We start from the raw sequence: 16,968 nt of genomic DNA, 5'->3' as shown, positions 1-16,968 counted from the left end.
AAAGCTCCCACCAAACTAACAAAGTCTGTTCATGCAGGTTACAGACATGCTCTCTACCCGCCTGTTTCTCAAGACTGTTGTGCTTGAAAAAACTGGCAGTTTTTCTAAACTGCATTGTAAATCAATACGTTAAAAGCAGTGAGGTTATTTTTAAAGCTGCAATCTAGAGATGTTCCTGATTCCTTAATCATAGGGGCTACAGCAGCCTTATAAATAACGATGTATTTTTTTTCTCTCAAGAGGAACAGTTACAAAACAAAACATTTCAGAGACATGAATACTTACCAAAACACATCCAACAGTTATATTTAAGAGGATATTCATAATTTATACACAACATTTAAGGACTTGATTCCCTGACTTACTCTCATGCTGTATTTGTATTAGACACCAACAGTATCAAAAACTAGACTGAAAATTTGTCAAATTATCTTGTTCCATCTAACAGTGTGTAATAGAAAAATACTGTTAAGTATTATTAAGAATATTTAAATAAGCTTTTGTGTTATCCATTCTGTGCTCCAACAGATGAAAAAAATTATTAATTAAGGAGGAAGACAACTCAATTTGTGTGTTATTCTCATTTGCCTACCTTAAGTGAATGCTTTGCAATTACCCCAGATAGCCATTTTGGAAGTGCTTTTGTAGTTTTAGCAAATAACAGCTCTTTATACCACCCTCTTCTACAGAGCCACAACCCTAATATAGCAGCAGGCCATAAGGAATTCCATGTAAAATAGAAAGCTTCAAGTGGAAAGAAGTGGCATGCATCCAAACCAGAACGGTTTTAAAGGCTTTGTTGCGTTCTGGCCGACAAGACTACCAGTGCCGCAGAGCCGGTGCTTCAGCAGTGGGAGCCAGACCAAGGAAACGTCAGCTCTCAGGTCCAACACGCTGGGTCAAGAACAGGAGCTCCACTCCAGCTACGCTGGGCTTGCAACAGTGCTAGACATCAGTTAGAGGAGATCCAAAACTATAGCTTCGGGTACAAGTGACTAGCTTGAGTCATGAACAGAAATGTTGGTCAGATTTATAGAATCATAGAAGGTTTAGGGTTGGAAGGGACCACTAGTGGTCATCTAGTCCAACCCCCCTGCAGTGAGCAGGGACACTGCTAACTAGATCAGGTTGCTCAGAGCCCCATCCAACCTGGCCTTGAATGTGCCCAGGGATGGGGCCTCCACCACCTCTCTGGGCAACCTGTTCCAGTGTTTTACCACCCTCATTGTAAAAAATTTCTTCCTTACCTCTAGCCTGAACCTACCCTGTTCTAGTTTAAAACCATTTCCCCTTGTCCTAACACAGCTGGCCCTACTAAAAAGACGTTCCCCATCTTTCCTATAGGCCCCCTTTAGGTACTGGAAGGCCGCAATCAGGTCTCCCCGTAGCCTCCTTTTCTCCAGACTGAACAAGCCCACCGTCTGGCCGCTCTTCTCCTGAGGCAGCCCAGAGTACGGTTGGCCTTCTGGGCTGCCAGCACACATTGCCGGCTCATGTCTAGCTTTTCATCCATCAGTACCCCCAAGTCCCTCTCAGCAGGGCTGCTCTCGATCCTTTCTTCCCCCAGCCTGTATTGATACTGGGGGTTACCAGTCTAAAAATAATCTCCCCTAGAGATGGACCTCACAGCAGAAGAGAGGGTGACCGCAGGGACCGAACCAATGTTACTCGCAGGTACAAAAAGAGCGGAGATGAGGAGAGTCAGTCAAAAAGCACTGTAAAGGGGTGCTCAGAAAGGAATATAGGGCAGAACCAAATACACAGCTACTGAAATCAAGATACAGCAAATTTCAGACAAGTGTTTCAAAGACAAGTATTGATCTAAGATTTAGCTAAAAAGAAATCAGAGACTTTGGGAACAATATTTTCATTAAAGCAGACAGGCGGAAGCCAATAATGTGAGAACACAGGGACGTATTTAAAGCTACTTGCATCACAACTATATCCACCACCTACCCTAATGACTTGTATGTTTGACTAGAATTCTGTCAATATTTAACTTCTACACCAACCACCTAATTGTATTGTCATTAATTTTTGTCTTGATGGCTTCAAAATTATGTATTTCTATAAAGGATGCCAAGGGCAGCACCTAGTTCTTCAGCTAACCCCAATCTTGAAAACAAAGACCTAACTCATCTCATGTTAGATTTTCCACTTCTGCTTTTCCGCCAGCTTCTGCTATGAAATGCTGGGGGTTCCTATTGCCTTTGTGCAGGCTGAGAACGAACCTGACTTCAAATTCTTTGCAAAAGGGAGCAGAACCACCCATGTTTAAATATATTGTCCAAATAGGAGATATAAGGCAGAAGGGGAAAAAAGGAGAGACTCATAAGACTACATTTAGGTAAGACTTCAGCCTAGTCTAATGGCTCACCTTGCAGTTTCGCCTTTCCACTACTCTCTTTATTAGCTCTCACATGCCGCATACGTCTAACAGTTAAGTCATGCACCTTTTTTTTGAAATAGTTGTATGTCCATTCATCACCATAAACACACTTCACAAATGTGGATTTTAGCCATACCTAGACTACCAAGGACAACTTCAAAGACATGGTAAATCACTGTCTACAGCTTTTCTGCACCACAGATTGCCATATAAACTTTAACACACAAAATGGATGAATGAAACAGAATACCAATACTACTTCTCTTAGGTCTTGTGGAGCAGTAAATCAGTTTGGAGACTTGGTTAATTCAAGTCTAACACTAGAAAGAAGAAATTAATATACTGTCCTAGTAATAGAAAGATTCCAGCGTACCCGACAACATTTTATTGCAAGGTAACAACCTGAATGTAAAAAGGATCTGCAACTGCTAGAATTTATTACTACGTGAACACAGCATCATATTTTAATAGTACTTTACCTTATTGTTCCTCTAAAATTTAAGTTCCATCACACCCAACTTGCAGTAAAATGCTAATAAAAACCTGTGTCTCGGGTGAGTTCCAGTACACTTCTTTCTTGGTAACAGCATACAAAGCAGTTTAGGCAGAAAGTCATTGAGAAGGACATCATTCTAGATTGTCAACATCTGTGCAACTTTGACTCTCCTATGCAATAGCTTTCTTGTAAATATATTGGAGGTTTTTAAATTATTCTTCTGGTCAAGAGAATTGTACAAGCACCTTTGCTCATCACAGCTCTTAGTTGGTGCCACGGTCTCAAAGTTTAAAATGCTGCATTTGGGTAGCCCAAATAGCATGAAACAGCTTGTAGGATTCCAGACAGCTCCACACTATATGCAAAATGGCTAGTAATTTCTTTTGCTGTCTGACAACTAAGTTCTTGACCATGGACAGAAAGAATACATGCATAAAGGAAATGCCTCGCATTTAAGAAAGTGAAAATTAGCACAAGTCTGATTCAAGCAGAACTCAGAGGCAGCATCAAATGATAAGCAAATACAGCACATACATTTATAAAGGGGACAGAGAAAGGAGACATGGCATTTGCAAGCCAGTTAATCCAAGAACAGTATCATGCAAAAAACATTTGGAAACCATGAATATAAGGAAAAATGTATTAAAACCAAGTTATCCTGATTTTCTTCTCTGAAAACTGATTTTCTATAAAAGCAGAAGATCTGTGTTGAAATTTCAACTCTAAGAGCATCAAGCACTTCATCAGATGGGAAAGATGGCAACTGGACAAACTTTGAGGTGAGCAAGAAACTACCTAAAAAGGCAGCTGCTGATGGAAAACATTTTACGGTAAACTAGTTCTGTATACTAACTATTTGCAGAGTTACCAAAGAATAGGTACTGTGGTTAATAATAAAAAAATCTTGGCATCAAAATCATGATTATGAATGAAGTTATCTGAATAAAGATGGCATACCCAATGAAGAAGAGGAATGTGATAATATATCATCTTTTACGACACTTTATTCTATGATGGAATAAACAAAGGGTAACAGAAATGGGATGAAGTTAACAGCACAAAATCTGAATTCATGCACTTGGAAACTAGCCAAGAATTTCTGCTACAGACTGAGAAATGCCAAGTGACACAAAGCTAGAACTGGTTTACTATAAAACAACAAAGAAAATGAAGAGGGTGAATCTGGTACTAGATATACTAGTTGAGGTATTTACAGGAGAGGAAGGGATGTAATTAGATCAATATATAAGGCTTCTGTGATGTATTTTTAAAATACTATATACCGTTTTCTTTACCTCTGCTCAAACACCTCCCCTTCTATACACATACAAAAAGATGAACTCACCCTGAAGGAGGCAAAGGGCGATCAAAGGAGCAAACAATCTATCCCTCAACAGGGAAGAAAAAGCTTGCTCAATTACAGTAACTAATCAAATATTGAAAGGAAATAAGATTGATATCCACTAAAATACAAAGGCGTGAACACCAAAGATGAAAGACATAATTACACTAAATGGCAATCATGGTTCAACAAACAGACACAACTGACGACAAGTAAATTCACCCTGAAAGATGACATCTCATGAACAGGAAGGTTCAGGAATAGCTTTTCAATAGCAGGGAAAACAGCGTATCTCATTTGCAGCTTGAGCATCATTGGAAAAACAATTAATTGATGAATTTGATATAACTCAGCCACTAGATTCAGTGACATAATGTCTATATAGTATGTACTTTTATAGAAACCTTCATGAAAGGTGGGTTTGGCGAGGTTTTATTGATCATCTCTAGCAGATGAAAGAGATCACGGACTGATTGATAGCCAGCTCCTACAGTAATTTGGTTTAAACTCTTTGAACTTAGCCTACAGATTGTCTGTCACCGTGTAACACAAGCAACTTTTGCATGAAGTAGACTAGAAACTAGGTAGTCTCTTGCTCTTTTGAGGTATAGAAAGTTCTGCCTTTTTCCCCCCAAAGAATAAGACAATTTCTGTGAGACAGGAGGAAGAGTTATGCTGTTGCTAATGCAAACAACATGATCAGTTATGAAGGTGTTTAGCACATTTAAAATTAGTCAGACAGTATATTCCTCAAGGAAATAACTCCTGCACAGAAACACTTTTTAGCCATAGGATGAATAATGCTTTCTAGCTACCACCTACAGAAGCAGGGAGAGGACAGACGCTTTCACCTTGCTGTGAAGGAAACCTAAGAAAAATTAGAGAAAACAGGAAGACAAACACTGATTTCATGCTACTAAATCTTGCAGTAAACATGCATTTCTGTGTCGGCGATGACAAAATCCATAATCATCTTCAGAAATTTATTCTGAGGCCAATCTCATCTAAGAGGTGTTCCTATCTTTCATGTAGTTTACTCCAGTCTTTTGATCTACTCAGTTAAACCTATCTGGCACAACCTTGGTAGTTTCTTCAATGGAAACGCACTCTGTAATGCATTTAACTGTTCTCAAGGTTAGGACCAAAAACCTTTAACTGGCAGAGATGTGGATCAGAAGTCGTCATAGGGAAGACCAAAGCACAAGCCTGATTGCTCATAAAAGCAATTGTACAGTGTAAAATATTAAAGCTGCCTCTTGTGTGATGAATATATTCAAAGCCTCTAGGGTCACTGAAGTTGGTTTTAGATTGAAGCTGGGGTTTTCAAAGGAACCTGAAGATCATCATTTTACTCCTTCAGAAGCTCTTTAAAAATTCCAACTAATTTAGATGTTATTAATCAAGACTAGATCCTCTCCTCCATGTTAATATTACCCTTTCCACATAGACCCTCTGATGCCTATTATCATACTGAGCTCATGCTTCAGTTTTTCCCTCAGGGACGTATATATGGATCTCTCAATATAAAAAAAATAAAAACAGGCAGCTATTAATTTTATTAACCTTGTAAGAGCAATCCTTTGCTAACTGTGCTACAGGTCTCAAAGTTGACTGTGCTACAGGTCTCAAAGTTGTCAGGAAGAAGAAAAGAGATGGGAACGGAAACAGCATACCACATTAAAAAAATACTCAAAATTCAGCTTTGCTTAGTGATCCAATTGGTTCTCTAGCTGGAGAAATTCCACTTACAGAGTTACTGCATAACTGAAGTAAAAAAAAAAAAAAGAAAACATCTTTACCTAGTAATATATTCAAACTGAGCAGGCATGGAGGGTTCATTCATCAGTCCTTCCAGCTGTAAGCTGTCTGTGGTTGGCACATGTATAAGAGGTCTTACAAAGATGTAGGCAATGTAAAAATGGACATGGATACATATACACCAAAAAAAAAAAAAAAAAGTAAGCTGTCCAACAAACCTAACAAGAATGGTAAAAGTTTAATTGGCAGCTTAAGCTCTGCTTCAGAGAGGACATATTCTTTGTATACTGGGCTGGTCAAGCCCTGGCCCTGGACAGCCTCTGGCATGCAAACCCAAGTAGGGGAGGCAGACCAAAATGCCAAAAAATTAACAGCTGCCATTCTTATACAAACTGCTAGGAGTGCTGCCTCAGTTTACACGGCATGCTCCAAATTAAAATTAACAAGCTAAAATATTTTAAGGCATGAGTCTAAGTAGACTCTCTTCTTCCCTCTAATTCTCCTATACAAGCACCCAATTTTCATCAGTTTTATCCCAAGGACTCCTTCATATTGAAACATCCCTCCAAGTATACTCTACGCATCTTTCAACCTTTTCCTTTCTTCACACCTCCATCTCTCTAAAGCACACAGCCCTCAAACTGTGAGGGCTCCAAACTCCTACAAGAGAAAGATAAGGTATGTTTTAAAAAAATAAGTAAAAAGACACCAAACAAATCTAGCCAGTAAATTGCCAAATGTCAGGACAGGAAGAGGACAAAAACCTGCCCCACCCTCCTCCTATGACAAGGATTAAGAAAGTATTTATTCTATAAATATTTTCATTTCAGGAGCTGAAAATGGTCTGGCATTGCTAAACAACATTATTATTCTGAAACAAAAGCTTGGCAAAAGACTTTTCATAAGTATTACATTTCATCTATAATAAAGGAATAGAAACTAGGGTAACTGCATTTTTAATTCTTGATGTTCCCAGCAGAAGAAAATTAAATAACTTAAGCATTTTTCTTCAAGAACATAGGCAGAAATACAAGCATAACAATTCTTTCCATTTCTTAGTTACCAATATGGTATACCATGGCATAGACTTTTAAATAGAAAGAACTATTGTAAAATGGATTCCAAAACAAGAAAATTGTTAATTTTTAATACAACTATATAAGGAAATGCCAACGTTAAGAAAATACAATATCAGCTTCTCTCCAGTGTACATATTAAATATAGCCTTTATTTTCCTATCTTTTCTATACATCTTTATTATTATTGAATTTCTGCATCTTCTTAAAGAAAACTAAGCTTCTGAAAGGAAACGCTTGAATTCCATGCTCTCTCTCTTATCTCAAAGGCAGGCCCATAGTCAAATTTGGTCAGTCTAACAGAGATGTAACAATTTTCCTCCCAGTTGAAAGGTATAGAGAAGTTTAAGCTCTGTCTCTCTCAGATTTTTCTCCTTATTTGGCCCACAAGAAAATAAAAGAACATTCATCCACTGAGATCATACCAACAACTAAGTTGTAAGCATTTATAGAAAGCAACCTGCTAAAAAGCAATATGGAATGTTTGTCATCTCTGGAGATTTTAAGATACCCTGAATTTGCTTTTTGGTTGACTAGAAAATAAATTTCTTCTGTTACTGAGAAGAGAAAGAGTTTTCCCATCAAACTAAAAAAGACTCTTAAACCTAAAGCTGTATCAGAACAGTTTTTACAATGGGAGTGTGTGTGTGTGTGACACGACACACACCACTTTGCTAATATATCTTTAAAATTCAGAAGTAGTGTCACAGAATTCCACAGACCTACACATTCAGTCTGGGTTTTTAAATTGCAACTAGTTTTCCCTTGCAGTGCTTGTTCTAACATTTCTGCACTTCTCTGATTTCCTGGAAATCGGTTACCACCTTGCTCTTGCACAGGGAATAAACAGTGACGGCAGCACAGTTTTTCCAAAAGCCTTGTAGAAGGGCAAATAACAAGACTAGACATCAATTCTGATTAATTGTCGATTTTTCAAAGTAGGTTTTCCTCTCAAAAATAATTCAGAAAGATAAATGTTATATGAACCAGAGTAAGAGGAGTAGTGTTTTAGCAAAACAATGGCCAAAAAGTATGTTTTTCCAACCTCAACATAATTAATTATGGCACCATAGCAATGCATCTCTCAAGAGGCAATAAATTTCTAAACTATGCAAAGGATTGCGCAGCGATTGCAATGCTATCTGGAAAAGAATTTCCATAGAAAATATTTTTACAACCTATTTTTACCTTTATTCCCAAAGTTTACTTCTTATCTCCTCTACCTGACTTCTTGATTAATGTCTTTATAATTGAATCAGATTTTCATTTTTGTGACACTTCCATTTTCCACAGTTTATACCTTACAAACTACACAAGACAAATTACAATACAAGTTATTTGACAGTTACCATGCAAATAAAATCTAGATCTTGAAAGCTTCCATCCAACAACTTCTTTGATCCTACTAGTGAGAATAACCAAACTCCCAACTTGGTAAATAAGTCTACTGGAGTCAGAGAAAAGTGCAACTCTGTGCCTCTGCTTTTGATCCTGAAGTTCGCTATCATATGATATGAAAATTTCCTGGTTTTGCTTTTATATAGACCCAGATCACATCAAGTATGACAATGCTGAGCTGCTCAACACCCCTCTTGCACCCATACCCCAAAGCCAAAATCTCTGCAAAAACCACCTGTAAAATTAAATCCATGAGGGGTTCTCTCAGATGATATATAACAGATTTGGCTGCGTAACAAATTGGCTGGGAGACTGCCAGTATCTCCTTTTAATCTGACAGCTCAATAACCAAAGCACTCCCACCAAGGGGCAAATCTGGCGTCAGTCGTCGTCTTTGCTGCTCTGATCTGATGAATGGAAGGGGCACAGAGCCTGAAAGGACACAGCTCAAGCACATAAGAGACTTCATGACAATATTCCAAGTAAATGGAGGTGACTCCCTGCAGCTTGAGGGAAGATATCCCAGTCCTGGAAAGAGCCAAGAAATGTTGCATACATCATGTAACTTAAATCCTACGCAGCTTCTCAAGTGTGCATGCTGAATGTTATGAATTCAACTCCAGAATTTAACTCTACCCCTGCTTTGGAAAGAACTCTCTGTATTATTCAAGGTCAAACAATATGCTGCTGCTGAGTACTGTCACATCCAAGACCTCAACTTGCATACAATTAGTTCTCAGATACAAAAATACACAGAAATATAAATCAAGTGTTATAATTAGGCAGCAGTCTAACAGTAATTTAGAATTTCAATAACTTATTAAAAAGGCACTCATCTCATAATAGAAAATATTAATCCAACACTCTCCTGTGACTTAAAACTGTTTGGGGAAAAAAAAAACCAAACAAAAAACCCACCTATGATTGGCTAAGCCAACGCTCTAAGAAACTGAAAAGAAATTAAATTAAGCGCCTGAGCCCTGATCTGGTTCAAACACTGATGGTTGATTTGCCAACAGTGAATCCTGTCAGGATACAATTCTGTTAGGTTCTGTTTCCACGATGCTAGTCATGGAAATAGTAGATTTTTCAGGAAGAAGTAACATAATCTTGTACATCTTACTAAGTTTTCAGTGATAATACTATGTGGGATAAATTGTATTTATTTTCATACTTCGGGAATTAAAAGAAAAAAATACCTTCTTACAGTTAAAGCACATGAAAAAGAAAAAGAAAAAAAAAAATAAAAACTAATGATTATTCTTCCTATGTACTCATTCTACTCACTCCAGCCTGGAAGGCAGGAGTTTAGATATATAATTTATAGCTGAATTCTTATTTAAAAGGAAAATTAAATCAAATGAGAGGTATGAACTCAAAACATATTAAGCACATTAAACCTCTGTTCCTTATGGGAATCAAGTTAAAGCCGCTTTAGTTCTGAATGACAGCATCCATTAAAGTTTGATGTACTTCAACTGATCTGCTTTAATGTCTTACCTCTAGTTAAACAAGCTAATAGACAAGCCTATGGTTGCAAGTAGGAATTAAGTCTAATACCACGCTCCAAGTGAGAAACGTGCCTGCAGACTGGAAGAGAGAACGTGGGTATTTTTTGGTTCTTAACTTCCTTTCATTAACTTGGGTCTGTTTAAAAGTTTTGCACATAGTTTTACAATCAGGTTTCTTGTATCCTGTTTCAGGATAAGATTAATTTAGAATATTACTCTTTCAGCATTTTTACTCAAGAATTACAGAGGTAATTAGTCTGTTGACATTTATAAAAAATTCAGCATTTCACTCTGAAAGCACAAGGCTAGATCATTCTTAATTTTTAACACAATTACCCATTAAATTTGTTCTGCTTCTGCTCGTAAGTTTTCACTTTTTACCCAAATTTTCTGCAATCTTTTTAGCCACACGTTAGACAAACCTAATGTGTGAAGCAAGCTAAAACAAGATGTTCATTGGCGGTCTCCCAAGTCATTAAACGCCTACCAGAAGATTCCTCTCATACTCTCAGGATCAAACTGCAACTAGATAAAAAAAAGTCAGTTTGTAATCTAAAGCCTGCTATTTCCTCATTCTTCAACTAAATATGAAAAATTCTTCAATGAGGCAACGAATACAGCAAAACCAGTGTTTCCCCAATACAGACCGATACAATTCAGGAAGGCTTAAAAGCTAGCTTAATGTAATTCACACAATTTGGTGAGCAAAAGAGATGCAAATATAAACAAGGTATAGTAAATACGCTCTTGTGGCAACCCATAAGGATGCAGAACAACATCAGTTTTGTAAGACAGGTTTCAAAACAACAGTAGGTAATAAGATGATGAAACTAGTAACTAGAAGAAACTAATAACTGGTTAATATTTACCACCACAAGAGGTTAGGCATGGGGTATTCTGCATTTAATCTACCACTGAATATAATCTTTCTCTAAAGTAACTTTTATTGCAAGCAAACGTCTTTTTTCCCAAGACAGCAAAAGCCATGGGGCCCTCAAAACAACATACCATGAACAGTCAGGTTAGACTTTCTTTCTGAGAACTGAGTGCAGATACTGTCCCAGATATTGTGCAGAAATGAGTAACTGGAAGCCACTCTCAAGACCTACAACAGAACTCTTCCAGACCTGCTATATCTCATTAAGCATGCAATTAGCGGTAGCAAATAACACTTTTATAATCTTAACCAAAATGACAGAGTTCATTTGTGTGCATCTTCCTTCTAGAATAACAACTTCAGACTGCCTGAAGAAAAAGAAATACATCTTTCAGAAGTTAGGAAAGTTTCCTACACAATTACGCCATCACCCACTATTAAGAATCCCCAAGACTGCAGCAAGCCACCTGCGTGTTTGTAGCTTTCAACTTTGCCAAACTAATAGTTTGGGCTGAGATTTTCCAGTTTGAGCATTAATGACCATCTGATTGTTCACATAAACCATTTAGCCATTTACAAGAACACCACTGAGGACAAAACATGGAATACATATATGTTCCTACTCAAAGAAGTAAGAGCTGCTATACTGGATTCAAACTCAAGAATCATTTTAAGTCTGCTTACTATCCTGACACTGATGTAGCCGAGGCAAACACCAAGGAAAAGAAAGTGTAAAGCAGCACATAGACAGCATGAGCCCTTCATGGTACATGCAGTCTGCTTCCAGCAAGCCACCAGGTAAGGGACTTGAGAACCAGTTTAAATCAAGGCCCTTCACCGGTTTTGTGCATTTGCTCGATTAGACCCCAAGCACATTCCTCCTCCCCAACTTAGTCCTATCCCTGGTCTCTACAAGATGAGGACCTGTGTTTCAAAATGAAGTTGTACTGGGGAGAGATTGGCTATCTTCCTCCAGTTGCCCTAGTTCTTCTGTTCTGATAAACACTCAATAGCAATTCTCTAATTAATTTTCCACATAATTCCATGATTCCACATGATTCCACATCCTCCTTCAGCTTTCCCCCCTTCCAACTCACAGATTCCCAGTCTATTTTGTCACTGTTCATACAGAAGTAGTTTTGTGTCACCAACTTTCTTGACTCCCCTTCTGTTTACCTTTTCTAGTGCTACTGCATCCTTTCTGAGGTCAAACAGGCTCAGGATGGCATATAGACACTCAACATCTGAACGCACCAGGGATTTATGATGTTGACTGAATCTGGTTTGTTCTCAGGTCTTGACTTCAGTAATTCACTTTAAAGTCATTCTAGCGGCTTTGAATTTGCCCTTTTGACCACCCTTGACCTTGGAGCTGTTTCCAGAAGAATAGCGATGAAGATTCAAAGATTCTCCCCCTACCCTTTACCTGCAGAGTAATGATCGTTCAAGAACTCATCACTCTCTGTAGGGTTGTTTCTCTCCCATTTCTACTACATTAAAATTCAATGCTGATAGATGCAAACATAATTTTATCACATAAGCTACTCAGTATTATGAGATATTTTGCACTTCTGCACAGGTTAGCAAAGAAACAAAACCAGGCTAAGCAATTTTGTATCATCAAACTGTCATCTCATGCTTCACTGTCCCTTGGGGGAAAAAAAATTTATTTGTGCATACTCTTTAGAAATAGACTTACAAGACCTTTAGAGCTGTTAAATGATGCACGTCAGGGACAGCTCTGGCACTAAAACAAAGGAGAAAGTTTCCCCCATTTTTCTCCTGCTTAATTCAGTCCCCAAGAAGAAGGCTGACTTCTTCTGGGGCAAGGGACAAGAAACTCACTCCAGGAAGAGGAGAGGTAGGAAGAAGGTGAAGGAAGAGTTGGTCAGGAGAATCACCCCCGGGAGAAGGAAACCAGCATGGCAGCCAGCAGGAGGAGGGGGACACAAGCTGCAGCTTACCAGCTGCTCTGCTCAGCAACACCAGGAGCAGGAGAAATGGCAGAGCTGGTATCGGCAGCGAGGACACACATGAGACCTTGCAGAAGGACACTAGAAAAGAGATTGGACCAGGGGAGAAGATATACGGGTGAAAGAAAGAAGGGATTACAATAGTAAATCAGTGGTGAAGAATGGAACTGAGTGTGGAAACAGAAGGGAAGGGGGAGAAAAAAAAGCAGGTGATGCTAGCAAACTTGAAGAGGAAAAAACAGCACTGGTGAGGCAAGGAGTGGGAAGTGGGACAAAGAGTATGAAAAGGAATGAACTAGGTAGGAAAAACAAGACTCAGGCAAAAACACCAGAGGAAGGGAAAGAAAGGGGCAAATACAGAAAATGTCAAGGGGGAAAAGGCGCACAAAAAGGTGTCCAACACAGCAAACAGCTAACCTTCGCACAAAGTCCAGAGCCCCACCAACGCTCTGACAAACGTGCCCTCCTCCTTTCTTCTTTTAAGCATTAGTTCCCATGGAAGTTCCTTAAGACGGCAGGCTAATGCCTGTGTTGTGAGCAAAAGGTCAGGAAAAAGAGAAAATGAGGCATAAGAGAACAGAGCCATTGCAGTGAAATCAAGGGGCATAAGGAAGAAGCTTCTATTTCTAGGACAGAAAATGGAAAAATATATAGTACCTGTCAAATTCTTTTTTTCCTTTCAGCATGACCTTCAGGAATAAAACCAGATTTGTATGAAAAGGCAAGAGAGAAAGAGAGGAGGCCTCAAAGACTATGTCAAGGGTGCTGAAAAGAACCTGGGACTGACAATATGTGATACAATTAAACTGTAAAAACGGAGAAAACACTTGTGAAAGCAGGTGAAAAATCTGCAGAAGCTGATTGTAAGATTTTATTTTAAGCACTCTAGCATACAAAAGAAGCAGCAGAAGTAGTAAATATTGCTGCTGACAGACCCTGTGATAGAATAGGGAAACACAAGGAGAATCAAAAAGTGTATCAACAGAAGAAAAGCAAGCAGGAACAAGAGAATATGAGAAGTTGGGAATACTTACACACCAGATACCATAAGGAAGCACACGCAACAGAATATGAAGGATACTATACAAAGAAGTTATACAACAAATAAAAGGTTTAGAATAAGAATTAGAGACAACAGCTTTTGAAAAGCTCAATAAAAGAGCAGCTCTGCTAGTGAACCTGAACGTTTAAGTAGTATTGCCCCTGACTGAAGAGGCAAACACAAGCTAATACATACAGCTAAGCAACCAGATGCATCATCTGCATTAAATTACAGAGGATGAATGCAGAAGAGTTCACAGAAAGAGAGCCAGGAACCAGAGGAAGGATGACAAGCAAAAGAGTAGAAGTTACATGCAAGTAGCCTGGTAAAGAGGATTAAAAACCCCTATAAATAATATTTTTTTCCCTACTCAGACCGCAAATGTCTTACAATGGTTATTGAAATAACTGAATGTAATAAGACATTTTGTCCCAATCAACATGTCACTACTATACAATAGCACAACTCAGCCAAACAATCTAAGAAGTACAACATACACTTTGTTTCCACTCATTATGACATTTTCCACAGTTAGATAAAAATCAAAACAGCATGTCCTTTATCGGAGCTGATAAAAAGAGAGTAGGTCAAGGATTCTTCCTTTATCCTATTATTGCCAAGACAGAAAACATGTTTTTGCAATGCCCTGCACTGCAAAAAAAAAAAAAACAACCATAGACTAGACCTCCTTTTATATTTGTCAAGAAGCATGGAAAAGTTTAGGCAAGGGGCCAGATGTTTTGTTAAAATGCATAATGGTATGGCTTAGCTTTGCTGAGGACCCACACGCAGTGCCCTGAGAATCTGGTCCCACTGACCTCTCTTCTTACCTAACACCCAGCATCAGGTTTTATCAGCAACTCAGTATAAAAATGTACTTACATACACCCCCCCCCAAATCTCTTACAAAAGACAAGAGCATATCCTATGCTGTAAAGACTACAGTAATCTCCCAGGAAGACAAAGCTATGTCCCTAAGCACAATACATACCTAAAGTAACTTCGTGTATGAGCACAACCTTTCATGAAGACAAGGCACACTGCTAATGAGTGCTGTACTGAGAGCGCTCGGGCACTCCTTGTTCCACACTGTCCCTTTCAGCTCTTCTCTTTCTTACCACAGTCACCACCTGCTTTTCCCACCACACACATACTATGTTCCCACCTAAGCAGCACATTGCAGGGTTTCATGTATATACATGCCTATATGACTTTCCTTTTGCTCCTGCTTTTTATGGCACAGTCCCTATCCAAGTAGCTGTCCCTGAATTTTGCCACCAAAAAAAAAAATCTCAGAACAGATTTACATGACTTAGAAAGGCCTCTCAGTCTCTTATTCCACTGTGAGCATCCTTTTACCCCGTTGCCTACAGATTTTTAGATATTTTAATTAAAAAAAATAAGTTAATGTGATATGACACAGATTTGATGCAGCAACAGGACTCAATGATCGTGAAAGAGACATTACAAACACCAAATAAAAAGACTGAACAATCTTGAAGGAAATACAATGTTAAATGGAAGTGTGAAGAGTCATAGCGATGAGTGCTATTTTATAAACCACAAATATTTTTCAAAAACCTCATTCAGGAAAAGCCATGCAAGGAAGATTCCTTCCTTTAAATTTTCTTTACTATTCATAGGATATGAATTGGACTGTATGCAACAACAGAGCAATTAGTTTAAATAGTGCCAATATTCTCACTGGTGATAATTGGTCGCTTCTTGCAAGAACATCTGTTCCATCTTTCTTAAGAAACGAAGTACAGACCCTGTTACCTAGGCAACAGAATCCTTCTGAGCATCACGCACTATAGAAGGGCAATATCAACCTAAGTCACACTTCATATTCGCTCTCCCCACCGCTCCCTTATTGCTATCAATGCAACCGAATGCCATGACTTTTTAACATTAAGCCCATATTTACCAGATCACATAAACTCAGGCTCACTTTCACATGCATTATAAGTAACAGCTGTGTTACTGTCCTTTGGCCAAGCAACAGCCACTTTGAGGCTTTGTATCCAGCCAGTTTCCACCACCGTGACTGCCAAGTTGTCAAGCTGAAAATGCTGCAGCTTATGAGTACCCTGAGAGCAAGTCCTATCAAATCTAGGAACCTCAGCTCAGTCTCCTTGAATACGGTCCAGAAACAGTCACCTTCACTGCAGTGCCCCCGGATTATTGGAGATATTCACATTCTACGGAGACTCATCCCATCCTGGCACTCACTAGTGCCCTCCAGCCAAATTAAGGGGAGTAGCAACAGATTAATCTTTGGAAAATGCCTTTTGTTGCCTTAGCAAACTCACCACAATTTTACTAATATTGATGAAACATTAACAATGAAGTGCACCAGATGACAAATTCCTCTGCGTGCTTTAGTTAGATGGATGGATTTTTATCCCCCCCTCCCCCTGTGTGCATGTGATGGAGAACCAATGAACACGGAAGCTCAAATGATGTGTGAAACCTAAGGATTAAGCACTCTGAAAGGAAAAGAGCGCTCACTGGGGCAGAACAACCTGCAAAACAATCACCACCACTCAACTACCACCCTAAATTCATCTCACTTTATCTTCCCTTCTGACGACACCCTAAACTACTTTCCCTCCTCCTCACGTTCTTCTTGGCTCCAAGAAGAGGAGCAGCACTGTCTATCCTTGAATGCATATGCTGTACCTGTCCCTATTAGGGGTGAAACTTCTGTACGAGAACCACTGTAGCTTTTATGCATTTGGTTTTGAACATGCAATAGCAATTCTGCCCTGGGTGTTCAATTAAAGCTTCAAGGCAGTCAGTCAGTACAAGTCAATAGTACCACAAAATGCCAAGCAAGAAAAGGAGAAAAGGCTATTAAACCAAAATATAAGCAATCAGTTCACCACAGACCACACAACAGAACCGAACACTTTAGGACTTTACTAATGCAAACACAACTGGTACCTTTATGGGAATGCTCTAACAAGTTATATTTCCATGTATTTCCACTAGTATGCGGACCAACACAGAAATAATTATAGAATCATAGAATGTTTAGGGTTGGAAGGGACCACTAGTGGTCATCTAGTCCAACCCCCCTGCAGTGAGCAGGGACACTGCTAAC

The 16,968-nt window shown here is 38.9% G+C and overlaps 1 protein-coding gene across 1 annotated transcript in view; it reads right to left on the bottom strand.

The window, feature by feature from the left end:
• The window catches only part of CDK19 (cyclin dependent kinase 19), a 112,336-nt gene that overhangs the window by 85,013 nt on the left and 10,355 nt on the right, over window positions 1–16,968 (bottom strand). Inside the window, exon 2 of the mRNA XM_035900294.1 lies at window positions 10,393–10,495. The gene's annotated coding sequence lies outside the window, so the exon portion shown is untranslated. The remainder of the gene's footprint in view (window positions 1–10,392; window positions 10,496–16,968) is intronic.

The sequence above is a fragment of the Egretta garzetta genome, unplaced genomic scaffold, assembly GCF_000687185.1.
Source record: "Egretta garzetta isolate BGI_Z169 unplaced genomic scaffold, ASM68718v1 scaffold138, whole genome shotgun sequence".
Lineage (NCBI taxonomy): Eukaryota > Metazoa > Chordata > Aves > Pelecaniformes > Ardeidae > Egretta > Egretta garzetta.
This window is presented reverse-complemented; position numbering and strand designations above follow the sequence as displayed.